Source organism: Thunnus albacares, chromosome 2 (genome assembly GCF_914725855.1).
Source record: "Thunnus albacares chromosome 2, fThuAlb1.1, whole genome shotgun sequence".
NCBI lineage: Eukaryota > Metazoa > Chordata > Actinopteri > Scombriformes > Scombridae > Thunnus > Thunnus albacares.
Genome location: NC_058107.1, coordinates 5,638,026 through 5,650,336, shown reverse-complemented (window position 1 = coordinate 5,650,336; position 12,311 = coordinate 5,638,026). Strand labels below are relative to the sequence as shown.

Sequence of the window (12,311 nt, the reverse complement as noted above, 5' to 3'; positions counted from 1 at the left end):
CATACAAATAAGGTTAAATAGAATCCAGATATTGCAAAAAAAGACCCCAAGACAAGATTCTTCCCATTTATGTAGACCTTTTAAATTTTTAAATCACAGTTTCTCCATGTGAATAACCAAAGCAAGTTCATGCTGCCAGTTTCTAAAGCATGGTGGAGTTGATGTGTCCATCAGTAAAGCTGTTTGAATGTGTAAAGGGAGAGTCAATGAGTCCTCTGAACATCCAAAGAGAGCCAATTCCCTGTCAGGTGAGAGGGTTCTGTGGTAAACCCCAGAAAAAAAGAAAAAATTCTTGATCAAAATGGATAAATTAATAGACAGTCCCAAAATCAATCAATCAATCTATCAATTTTTATTTATATAGCGCTAAATCACAACAAAAGTCATCTCAGGGCACTTTTCACATGGAGCAGGTCAAGACCGTACTCTTTGATTTACAGAGACCCAACAATTCCCCCATGAGCAAGCACTTGGCGGCAGTGGTAAGGAAAAACTCCCCTTTAACGGATAGAAACCTCAAGCAGAACCCTGCTCTTGGTGGGCGACCATCTGCTTTGACCAGTTGGGCTGAGAGAGAAAAAGAAAGAGGGAAATGGGGGGGGGGGGGGGGGGGCTCAACACTCAACACTAGAAAAACAGTCAGCATGTTCTTCACAAAAAGATCAACCTCAACACCGGATCCAGATATCATTGTCTCTGGAAAAAAAACTACAGACTGTGTCTGAGTTTTAATACCTTGGTATCACTGTTGAATCTAATCTGCCTTTCACATCACATGTAAAAAGAGTTGCAAGGAATGTTAGATTCAGTCTAGCCAATTTCAAATTCACAAGGAGCTGCATGACCATTAATGCTGCTAAAATGTTCATGAACACACACATCACATACCATCTGACAAGTTGGGGACATGTCAATAAAACCACACTAAAGCCAACAGAATCTCTGTACAAACAAACAATAAAAACTGTAAAGAATGTTGTCTTTCCAGTTCCAGTTTCCTGTCCCCTTAAGCCATAAAAGTAGCCATGTGCAACTTTCTGTCCTCTAAAAATCATTCTGCAGCAATTCTAATCAAATACCCAAACAAACAAACAAACAAACAAAAAAATACTGACAAAATTTCTTAAAGGTCCAGTGTGTAGTATTTAATGGCATCTAACAGAACAGACTTGGTAAAAATTGAATATAATATTTATAAGTATGTTTTAATTAGTGTCTAATCAGCTGAAAATAATAATTGTTGTGTTTTGTTGTGTTGCAGAATGGACACACTTAGCACTGACTTCTGTGAGAGCCTTATGCGTTTTTAGATTTCGTGAGTGGCCACCAGAAATGCACCAGTTGGAAGACAAAGAAGAAGAGAGGGTTGCTGTTCCCCGCGTGAATTGTCATCGTCAAAGAAACGAAAACACGATGAAGCTAAACAGAATCAAGACAAGCGATGACATAAAATGAGGATAAATATCAGAGTTGCCTTTCCCAGATGGAAATCCCTGATGACTGAGAAATGTTTGCAGAGTGTCGCCAAAGTTGCCTGTTTTCTGCTGGACAGGTGGAAGTAACGTTAAATTTTACAACCAAATGTAATATAGATTTCTCCCCACTGCTAATGGTTCAAAACCTAGATGATGTATAATATTTATTAGCAATACATTAGTTTCACTGAAAAGAAATGTTTCCACTTATAACGTTAAATGTTAGCACACTTTAGCCTCAGTTTGTGCCTCTCACAGAGCTGGTGGTAATGTAGCGTTAGCAAGTCTGAGAGACAGAGAGGCGACGTTGTGCTAATAACCCAAAGATTTATTCATTTTCTGTGGCAGTAAGACAACACATGGACCGGTAACTAAGAAAGTTAGGGCTGGTGATGTGCTAAAGACAATAAGTCAGAGTAATGAGTTAGTGTGAAAGATAAAGTCTGTTCATCACTGAGTTAATAAATTCTGTGAATATTTTTCATAGTGCTCCATAATTTCTTTGTACACTCGTAATTTGTCATTTAGGAGCACATTTACACATTGGAGGAAAAAGTTAGCTTATAGTCCAACACAAGTAACCTTTCCTCGTTTCAACATTGAAAAATATGTAATTGCTACCAGAATTTTAATTTTACATTTATCAGTCAAAAGTAGAATTTTTCTGTTATTTATTTTGGTGTGTACAGGCCAAGCCAAGGCTCCCAGCATCTTAGGACGTAACATAATGCATTACAGTGGTATGTCACTGGTCATGTAGCACTTATTTTCTTGCTGTTGCTGTTGTTTCTCCATGAGAAAGGTCCCACAGCATCGACTCCCATGAAGGGAAAACATAGCACAACTCCAGCAGTGTCTAGTATTGGTCTTTCTAGTGGGACAGACAGGCAATTAATCATATTGAAATATTTGTGCTGTCCAAATATGTTTTATTACAAACAAAAAGTTTCTGATTAATTGTTTTTTCTAAGTTTATGTTTACTGTTATGTCTCCATGTGTGTGATGTATAGAACATGCTCTGTTTATTTTTTACAGAGATGAGCATCTGGATGTCATTGCAGAAGCTACAGAAATGCAGGTCCTTGAAAAAGGTAACAGTTCAGCTGTCATAGATTTTTTGCACTACATGTCTTGTATTTTTATATATTCATAATTTATATATTTTTAATGATTTTATTTCTACAGCTTACATGACATGAGCATTGTTGAGGAGGACATGGAGGAAAATGCTTTCAACGACCGTTTGTAAGTAGTACATACTAATGACATTTATTACTATTTAGTCTTTTCTTTATAGAAGTAATTGTTTTGTGAATATGTACTTTACAGAATTGATTGGGTAGATGAAGGTTCCCCTCCCTTTCATTGAAAAGATGATGGAGAGAATGCTGACAATTTTGATAAAGAATATCTTCCACCAACTAGTATACAGTGTGTTATCACTCTTTACTTCGCTATTTTTGTGTGGTGCCTGTTTTTTTGCAAGCTTTCACATGAAGATCCTCTGGATGAGCCTACTCCCTGTGATCAGGCACCTGTTTTCCCAGCCCCACAGCGTGTCCTTTGTGAAGATGACATCATAGGTGCCAGAGCTTCAATAGTATATGAGGACTGCTTGAGACAACTGGCTACACTTATGACCCTGCCTGCGGATAATGTTCAAGCCATTTGAAGACTGATGTGTTGTGCAACTGCGTTGCCCCCTTTGAGATCAAAATCACTTCTTAGGGCACAGCAATGAGTATTGTATGGGTAAGCTTAACAGTCATGGCATATCATAACAGATAACATAACTGTATGGTTGCATAAAAAGGCAAATTTCTTGTAAAAGCCAGTGCTGTACATGGTAAATGCAATTATTACTTTTATTTGACTTTTAGATCTGTCCTAATGGACATAGAGCGTGGAGGTGGAATTCCCTGCCTATAATGAATTTTGGGATGCAAGCTGGAGATTTTCTCTTGTCCACTAACATTTTGTTGTCTGGCAACAACTATGCAAAGGTTGCCCCCCTTCAGATTTATGAACATCGGAATGGGGAACAAGAACACCTTCTTCAGGACACATACTGTGTCGACAAAGTGAAGGACTACTGGGAAGAGAAGAGGGCTGAGGCCCTCAGTTGCCTTCAAGGGAAAGATGTTGTGGTCTTAGGTGCGTAGCTTAAACTTTTGTTTACTATGTAATATAAGTATTGAAGAGGTTAGGCAATAGCAGTGTGACTGTATGTAAGCAGCTAACCCATGTTTTTTTTTATTTTTGGATTTTATTTTTATCAGCGAATGGAAGAAATGACTCTCCAGGCCATTGCACACAGTACTGCAGCTACACCACCATGGAGAATGAAACTAAGGAGATAATTCATGTTCCCACCATAGACAAGCAGCAGACATCATGGAACTCTGTCATCATGGAGAAGGAGGGTTTTATCCAGACTGTTGACAAACTGACATCACAGATAAAGCTAGTGGAGATCTGTACAGATGCTCATGCCCAGATTGGAGCACTTATGAATAAGTACTCATCTGATATAATGTATGAATACATGTGGTGAAAAGATTATTGAAATATTGTAGTAAAATTACATTGTTCCACACTTCACAGACCAAGACAAAAGCAGATACAAGGACCTCAGAATTCATCACAGTCTGGACATGTGGCATGGTGCCAAGAACCTGGCCAAAAAAATAGCTGGAAACCCTGGGTTTCAGGCCAAGCCTTCACAGTCCTTTGCAGTCCTGTTGGTGTCCTTCCCCAGCTATTGCTGCTGTTATTGTTATTGTTATGATTGTTGTTATTATATATATATATATATATATATATATATATATATATATATATATATATATATATATATATATTTAGTTATTTTTTCAATCAGATCAACTGCAGACCTAGAGGCATTCCAGAATCATATTCTGATGTATGCCAGCAAATGCTATGCTTTCAGTCCCCCTGTTTACAAGGCTTGAGTTTTGCTTGCGGCTCTGGACTACAGTTTCCACCAGAACAGGCCAACAGCAAAAACAGCTGAAGGAAAAGAGATGTGAATTTCACACGTACTGTCACACACAATTTTCTACAATCAATGTTTTGTATGCAAGTGATTATTTATTTACATCTTCACTCAAGGTTGCCAGTTAATATAATGAATAACTGATATTGAGTGGATTATATTTGTTTAATTACAGTTTTAAAAGGCTGTACAAGAAAAATGCCAGAAGATACAGCATATACGCTTTGAAATCTGAAAAAACCTATGCATCCATCCCAGAGCAAGCAAGGATTGGCAATAGGAGACTCACAAGTGGAGCAGGAATGCCTTGAAGGAGGAGCCATGCTGCCAATAGAAGAAATGTCTATAGACATCATAACAGTACTCCCGGTTGTCATCCCCAGGCTCCCTGGTTTGGCCTAATACCGTAATGTCCTCCCGGTACTGCCTGTGAATGCGTAAAAAGCCTTCTTCAAGGCAGTACTGGGAAAAGTGCAGTATTAGGCTCACACAATTTGCAGGGTCTTGGCTACAGCATTTCCTCTCCTGGTCCGTAGGCATGTCCCTACAGATACCACAAGTACACCTTGGTACCCCTAGCACTCAGCAAAAGGGACATCATGCCTGCACTGATGCATCCTCAAAGCATCAAAAATTAACCCTGGCTGCCTCTGAAGGAGCTCGCTGGTGAGCTGCCTGAGCTCCTCCAGGGTCATCTCTTCTAAAAGACTCTGAAAAAATAAAACACAGGAAAAAACATCAGGTTTTATAAGTTATAAGTATGTACATATGATAATATATTGGAAATATAGTAATGGTAGTGCAGAATATGGATTGTAGGCTGTCCAGCGTTTCCCAAACATGTCTACAACAATAACATGATTTGAAAAAAGTCAAAATATCGCTGCATGATACTGTTCTTATATAGTACTTATATAATCATTCAGTAGTGTTGCTGACAAAGAGAACCCGCATTATAGCCATAAAGAGGATCCACCATTGAGCAGCCTTTCCTTTTTTACCCTGAACCACGCAAAGCTGGCATAAAGCCGCCTCCGCATGCCAATGTTCCGGATTCAGAGGTGTGATGGAGATCAGACTGATCAGAGCTGTAAACTCTGCCACAAGGGAGTACAAAGATGTTACTAGGACAAGGAGAGGACATTTCTCTTCTCTTGATAACATTAAAAGTTGAGTTAGACTTTTCTGTCGGCTTCCTGACTCATTTTAAAAAAGATGAGAGAAAAAGAGAGAGAGCTGAGAGCACCAGCAAGAGAGAGAACAGCTGTGGTCGAGTGAGCAAGAGGGTGAATGAGGAGAGGGAGTGCTGGTAGAGAGAAAGCTGGTGAATCAGATTAATAAACATTCTTTCTTTCTCTCATCATCAGGATTTGGTCTGAATATGGGCTATACAGAACAGCGTCAGCTGTCTATCCGCTCTGACTACCTCTGCAGCTGGCTTGTTGGCGGGACCCCCACACCCCCAACCACCACCTTTTATACAGAACAGCTAGGTGGATAACAGGCACAGTATTTGCTCTCCTCCCTCACCTGGCCCTGCCCACAGCAGCACCTCTACCTCGTCCTCGCCCTCTCCCTCTAACCTCCAATACTTGACTCTGCACACAGACAATAAAATATGTAACGTTATCCTGCCAACGCTATCTCGCTGTCAATAATACCTAACTTTAGAATAAAATAATCATTAGTTTTGTTTAACATTACGTTGCTAATGTTAGCTTGCATTACCAAAACAATAAAACACTCATAATTGCTATCTAACTTGTGAGCTGTAACCTATTGTATTATAGACTAAGTAAATATTTACATCTTCACCTCATCACTTGACTTGGCAGAAACGCTGGAAGCCGTCATCGATGATGCCATCTTCAGCAAATAGCTTATTGTCCTTGAAGGCCACCGTAGCTTCTGGAACTTCTCCAAAGTCTTAAGAAAGAGAGGGGTGAGCGGCGGAGTGCTTCAATCTAGAACCTCACCGTTAGAGGTCACTAAATACCACACATACTACACACTGGACCTTTAAGCCCGCTGCATGTAAAAAAATAATCTAATCACTGAATTTGACAATATACTAGTAATTTCCTTGAAACAAAACAGTTTTGGGTAATCTAAACATGGATATTTAACTGTGGGAGATGTCTTTAGAGTCTTCAAAATGGTGTTTGTGCGTGCATACATGTTAAGTTAATGATTACACCCACTTTACATTACATGTTTCTTTCAACAGAGCAGCTACTGCCAGGTTGTTTGTGAGTGTGTGTGTGTGTGTGTGTGTGTGTGTGTGTGTATATATGTGAGAGAGACGGAGAGAGACAAAATGAGACAGAGAGAGAGAGCATGTGTCTTGCTGCTGTGTTGCCAGTTTATTCTTGGCTTTAGTCTGTGTGAGCACCTGTTTGAGTGACACATGTAACCCAGGTGGCAGGCTGAAACAGATTGAATCTGTCAGCCAGTGTTAACCAATGATGAGGGTGAGCCACCTCTGACAGCACACAGCATTTTTTTTTTTTGGACTCATTCAATCTGCATTCAATCAATGAAAGTAATTTCTTATTTGTTTTAGGATGCACATCTGGGACAGGTGGCCAAAGAATAAGAGCACCGCACACTGTACCTGACCCTAACCTCTGTTTCATCTGCAACTCTTTATATGGAGGTCAAGTCATTTTAGTTGGGTCAGACTAATGAAAAAGAACCTCCCACTCCTCTTCCTGTGCAATGTCACAGCTATGTTGCTGTTGCTTTTCATAGGTGGACACTTGGCGACAGCAGTAAGGAAAAACTCCCCTTTAACTGGTAGAAACCTCAAGCAGAACCCGGCTCTTGGTGAGTGGCCATCTGCCTTGACCGGTTGGGTTGAGAGAGAAAGAAAGAGGTGGGAGGGAGAGGGGGAGGGAGGGGCAGAATAACAACAATCATAACAATAACAATAACAGCAGCAATAGCCGTTGAAGGACACCAACAGGACTGCGAAGGACCGTGAAGGCTCGGCCTGCAACCCAGGGTTTACTGCGAGACGAGAAAGCACAAAAAACTCCACAGAAGAAGCCACGTTAGTAACATGCATTGATGGTACATGAATGCATACAGATGGAGAGGAGGAGGAGAGAGGAGCTCAATGCATCATGGGAAGTTCCCCGGCAGTCTAGGCCTATAGCAAAAACAACAACAACAAAAAAAGATATTTTTATTGTAACAGACATTGAATGAATTTGAATTCTTCTTTCCAGTTGGGAGTGAGAAGGATGTATGTCGGTAAGCTGATCATGTAAATGTTTCCCTCAAGCTTTACATCCAAAACAATGACAAAAAGAAGGATTGGATGTGATGTGTGTTTTTTTTTTAGTTGGCTAAAATGCCTGAATCAAGAGAATCAAGAGAAGGCTTCTTAAGAAGAGGTTTAATTACAGCTACTTTAAAGGACTGTGGTACATAGCCTGTTACTAAAGACAGATTGATCATATCTAGTAAAGAAGCGCTAACTAAGGGTAAGGCTTCCTTAAGCAACATAGTTGGGATTGCGTCTAAGAGTTTAGCAGAACAAATCATTGAAGTTAGTTCAGGAAAGTCGATTGGAGTAAAACAGTCCCAAAAAAGCTGTCTCCATTTTTATTCGGAATCACTCCTTAAACTTGTGTTTACCCTGAAGGCTGGGGTCAAAACAATCTATCTGTCAATGGGAAAATCATTCAGGTGAGCTGGGACTGTGTGTGAATCAAGCGTGCCTGTGTGTGTGTGTGTGTGTGTGTGTGTGTGTGTGTGTGTGTGTGTGTGCGTGTGCGTATGTGTGTGTGTGTTGGGCGCAGTTATCAGTAATAATGAGAGTGGCCAATGGTGACTTATGCAAGTTCAAGGACGTTATTGATCGGTGAGGTGGTCTTAATCAAAGTCTGTCTTCCCCAAGCACTCCTGGTGATTAAATAAGTTGGACAGAGCTGACATAAGTCTTTGGCTTTTCCATCACTTTTCAGTCAGACTTCAGCGTCTTCCAACCTGCCTTTACATAATGCTTAACTGAGTTACATAATGCTTAACTGAGCAAAAACAAAGATAAGAATATGTACATTTAAAATACAGAAAACAACAAAAAAAAACACTCAGAAAAATAAAACTAAATGAAAAAATTCAAGGAAACATAAAAACATAAACTAGAAAATAAAAGGCTGTAAACTGTGAACATGAAAATGGAGCTTAGTGTAACTTCAAACGGGAAGACTATCTGTCACTCATTCACTCATTGTCATTCCCCTCTCTCTCTCTCTCTCTCTCTCCATTTCTCCTGCTCTCGTATCAGCTGATTAGGGGCGTCACTCTTACTTATCAAATCAGATTCCACCACGATCTCTATCTCCCAATCACATCTTAAATGTCAAACTTTAAATCTGTTCTCTTCTCTGTTGCTGTCAGCTGTCATTTCAGTGTAATCATTGCAACCCTCCTCCACCCCATCTACCTCCATGCATGAGATCCATAAGCTCGCTCCTCTTCTCATCATCCAAGATCTCCTCCCATTCTTCTCCACTTTATCACTTCAGCGCCAGGTCCAAGATCACCAGAAGCCCACTCCTCTTCCACCAACAAGATGTCAGTGTCCTCTTTATTCATCACCACCACCAGTGTCTAGACTCCATCGGGGGATATCCTATTCTACTCTCACCTTCACTTTTCCCTTTTATATATGATGACGTCACAATAGGGTCTAATTGCCTAAAAGACTATCATGCATGTTCAATAAAATAATATTCACTTCAAAAAATTGAAGTCTCTCCTGATTGAAATGCCTATCTATACAACAAGCCTGGGACTTGGATGTTGTCACCAAAGCAGCAGCCTGGATTTCCAAAGCTATAGGGCATCTGCAGTGAAGGCTTTTACATCTCTACTTACTAGCCTGGACAGGAACAGCCAGGAGACCCTTGCCAGAGGAGCTTAGGTTGGGATGCGGCTCAAGGGTCAGAAGTTTACAGATGTAAATGCACTTCTGGCCATACATCTCATTATTGGTGTAATTGTATTTTACATTGGGTTCTGTAACATTTTCACTATTTCAACACTTCATTTGCTGCCATACAATTAATTATTATGAGCAAATGTGGTAAGACAACAAGTGATGTGCACTATTCATCATGATCAAGATCAAGATCAAGATCATTCATCAAGGAAGTAGCAGGGACCATGTACAACATTCTGTCCTCTAAAAATCATTCTGTAACTCACAAGGTCAACAGAGTTTTCAAATGTACAGTATTGTGCAAAAGTTTTAGGCACCCAAAGTAAAGTGAGAATGCTTACACAAATATTGCTATTAATTGATTTAATTTATCAATTAACTTCTTACAAAGTTGAGTAAACAGCAGAAACCTAAATGAAATCAATATTTGCTGTGAGTAGCTTTGCCTTTAAAACAGCAGCAGTTCTCACAGTTTTTCATAGTGACTTGCAGGTAGGTTGTTGTAACTATCCTGGAGAAAGAATGTTCTTCTGGGGATTTATTATTTAGGCCATCTCAGGTGCTTCTTCATGTAATCCCAGATTGACTCCATGATATTGAGAGCAGGGCTCTGTGGGGGCCATACCATACCATCTGTTGCAGGACTCATCATTCTTCTTGTTGCTGAAAATAATTCTTTATGACTCTAGCTGTATGCTTGGGGTCATTGTCATGTCATGAATAAATTTGGGACCGATCAGACACCTCCCTGATGGTATTGCATAATAGATAAGAATCTAAATATCTAGGGTGCCTAAAACTTTGGCACAGTACTGTATATATCAGACACATTAGCAATCCTAACAAAACAAACAAAAAAACCTGACATAATTTCTTAAGCCCACTACAAGTAAAAATAATCTGATCACTGAACTTGACTATATACTAGGGACTGTAGTTTCCTTGAAACAAAAACTCTAGGGTAATCTTAATATGGATATTCAACTGTGGGAGATGTCAAGTCACCACGTAGGTGGGTGTCTGTAGAGTCTTCAAAATGGTGTTTGTGCATCCATATGTGTAAAGAGTTCAAAAGCCCACCTCAGTCCACTTTGCACCACAAGTGCTGTGTGTGTATGTGTATGAGTGATTGTATGAGTGGAGGCAGGTGTGCTGAAGTCAGGGTGGAGCCACACCAGCTGCACCTCATCACCATAAACAAGCCTCCCAAAAGACTCAGCTCTGCCACTTCCATGCTGCCATATTGTAGACTCTGCTGCCCACCTGCTCTGACTCCAGTCCCTGTTTCCCGCCCCTCATCTGGTCTGCCTTGCTGTTCTGCCATCAGCCCTGCTGCTCTGCCCTAGAACCCTGTATACTCAGTATCCTTGGATCCCTCTCTGGACCTGCTTTCTTGGCCCCTAACTGCCTGTGCCCCAGTCTCAGTTCCTGGCTCTTAGCAACCAGCTCAAACTTCCCCTCGCCTGCAGCCCATCGTCCACGTGCTCTGCAATAAATATCAGTTTACCTTATTCCAGTCTCCCCATTTGCGCCCGCACCTGGATTCCCCTGCCCTCTCCAACTTAACAGTATGATCTGGCCAAAAACATAAACCTAGCAGACATTCACCTGCTCAGACTGCCGAATACCTGGGAGGCTTTTGGTGTCCCAAGTGACATGACCTTTGATACGGAGCCAGAGTGTTTTAGGCTCCTTACTGCTATCTGGAAGATGGATCCTGAGATGGCCCTGGGTGGAAAGTCACTTTTGACCCTGTTCCTCCCAGGCCCACCATTCCAGCCTCCTGTGTTTCCCCAGAGTCTCCCAACTCCTCCATCTAGCAGCAAAACAATAGCCATCCAACCTCCAAGCCTGTTAGCCCCTTCAGCAACTAAGCTGCCCTGTTTCTCCCAAGCCTGTCACTCCAGCTTCTTCTGCACTTTAGCCTGCACCTCAGCCCACATCCAGCCTGCACTCTGGCCTGAATCTTGGGCTGCACCCCAGCCTGCATACTGGTCTGCTAGCCTTCAGGCTGCACCTGGGCTACTCGCAATCTGCCAGTGCTCCAGTCAATTAGGCTCAGGTTTGTGAGCTTGCAACCTGCCTGTCCTGAGCTGGCTAGCCCACTACCTGCCTGTCCTGAGCCTGTTAGCCCGCTGTCCTGATCCTTCATTCCCTAAACCTTTGAAGGCACTCACCTTGTCATTTTCATGGGGTGTTGTGGAGTCTGTGGAGTCTCCAAAAGGAGGTGTGATCTCCATGGCTCTCTCAGCACTCAAGAGCTCTTTGCTGCCCAGCACCACTCCTGACACCCAGCCTGTTCTGTTCCTGCAGCAATCCGCTGATCCTGAGCTGCAGCAGTCCCCTGTTCCTGAGCTGCAGCAGTCCCCTGTTCCTGCTGATCTGCAATTGTCTCCTGTTTGCACTGAGCTGCAGCAATGCCCTGTCTCTGCTAAGCTGCAGCAGTCCCGTGTTCCTGCTGAGCTGCAGTAGTCTCCTGTGGCTGTGCTTCAGCAGCCTCCTGTTTCCCTGATTCCACCTGTCTGTCCTCCAGCCGCCAGTCTCTGTTCCTGGACTCCAGCTGCTGGCCTCCAGTCAACCTCTTGAGCGGTACCGCCTACATCGCAGGTCCCCAGACCAGTCCCACCTATATATATATGTGTATATATATATATATATATAATGTAATAAATAACATAAATAATAAATGTAATGTAATAATATTTTAATGTGTTGCATATATATATGCAACACATTAAAATACCAAGTTTTAAATATGTGTTAATGACCACCAAGACACATTATGATCTGATTAGTCAAACCACTTGCTGAGGTGGTCTGGGATGCATTTGACCACATATCTTTTGTAGTGTAAATGCTAAAGTGTCC

General features: G+C 41.5%; 1 long non-coding RNA gene across 2 annotated transcripts; it reads left to right on the top strand.

Moving 5' to 3' along the window:
- Positions 1 to 2,492: 2,492 nt before the first annotated feature.
- On the top strand, positions 2,493 to 4,269 carry LOC122971369. 2 transcript variants are annotated; one of them, XR_006399455.1, is made up of 5 exons: positions 2,493 to 2,567; positions 2,662 to 2,721; positions 2,963 to 3,228; positions 3,480 to 3,630; positions 3,756 to 4,269. It is a non-coding gene; the product is annotated as an uncharacterized LOC122971369 (long non-coding RNA). The 2 variants fall into 2 exon arrangements; XR_006399456.1 differs by lacking the exons at positions 3,480 to 3,630; positions 3,756 to 4,269 and adding an exon at positions 3,357 to 3,473.
- The last annotated feature ends 8,042 nt before the right edge of the window (positions 4,270 to 12,311 follow it).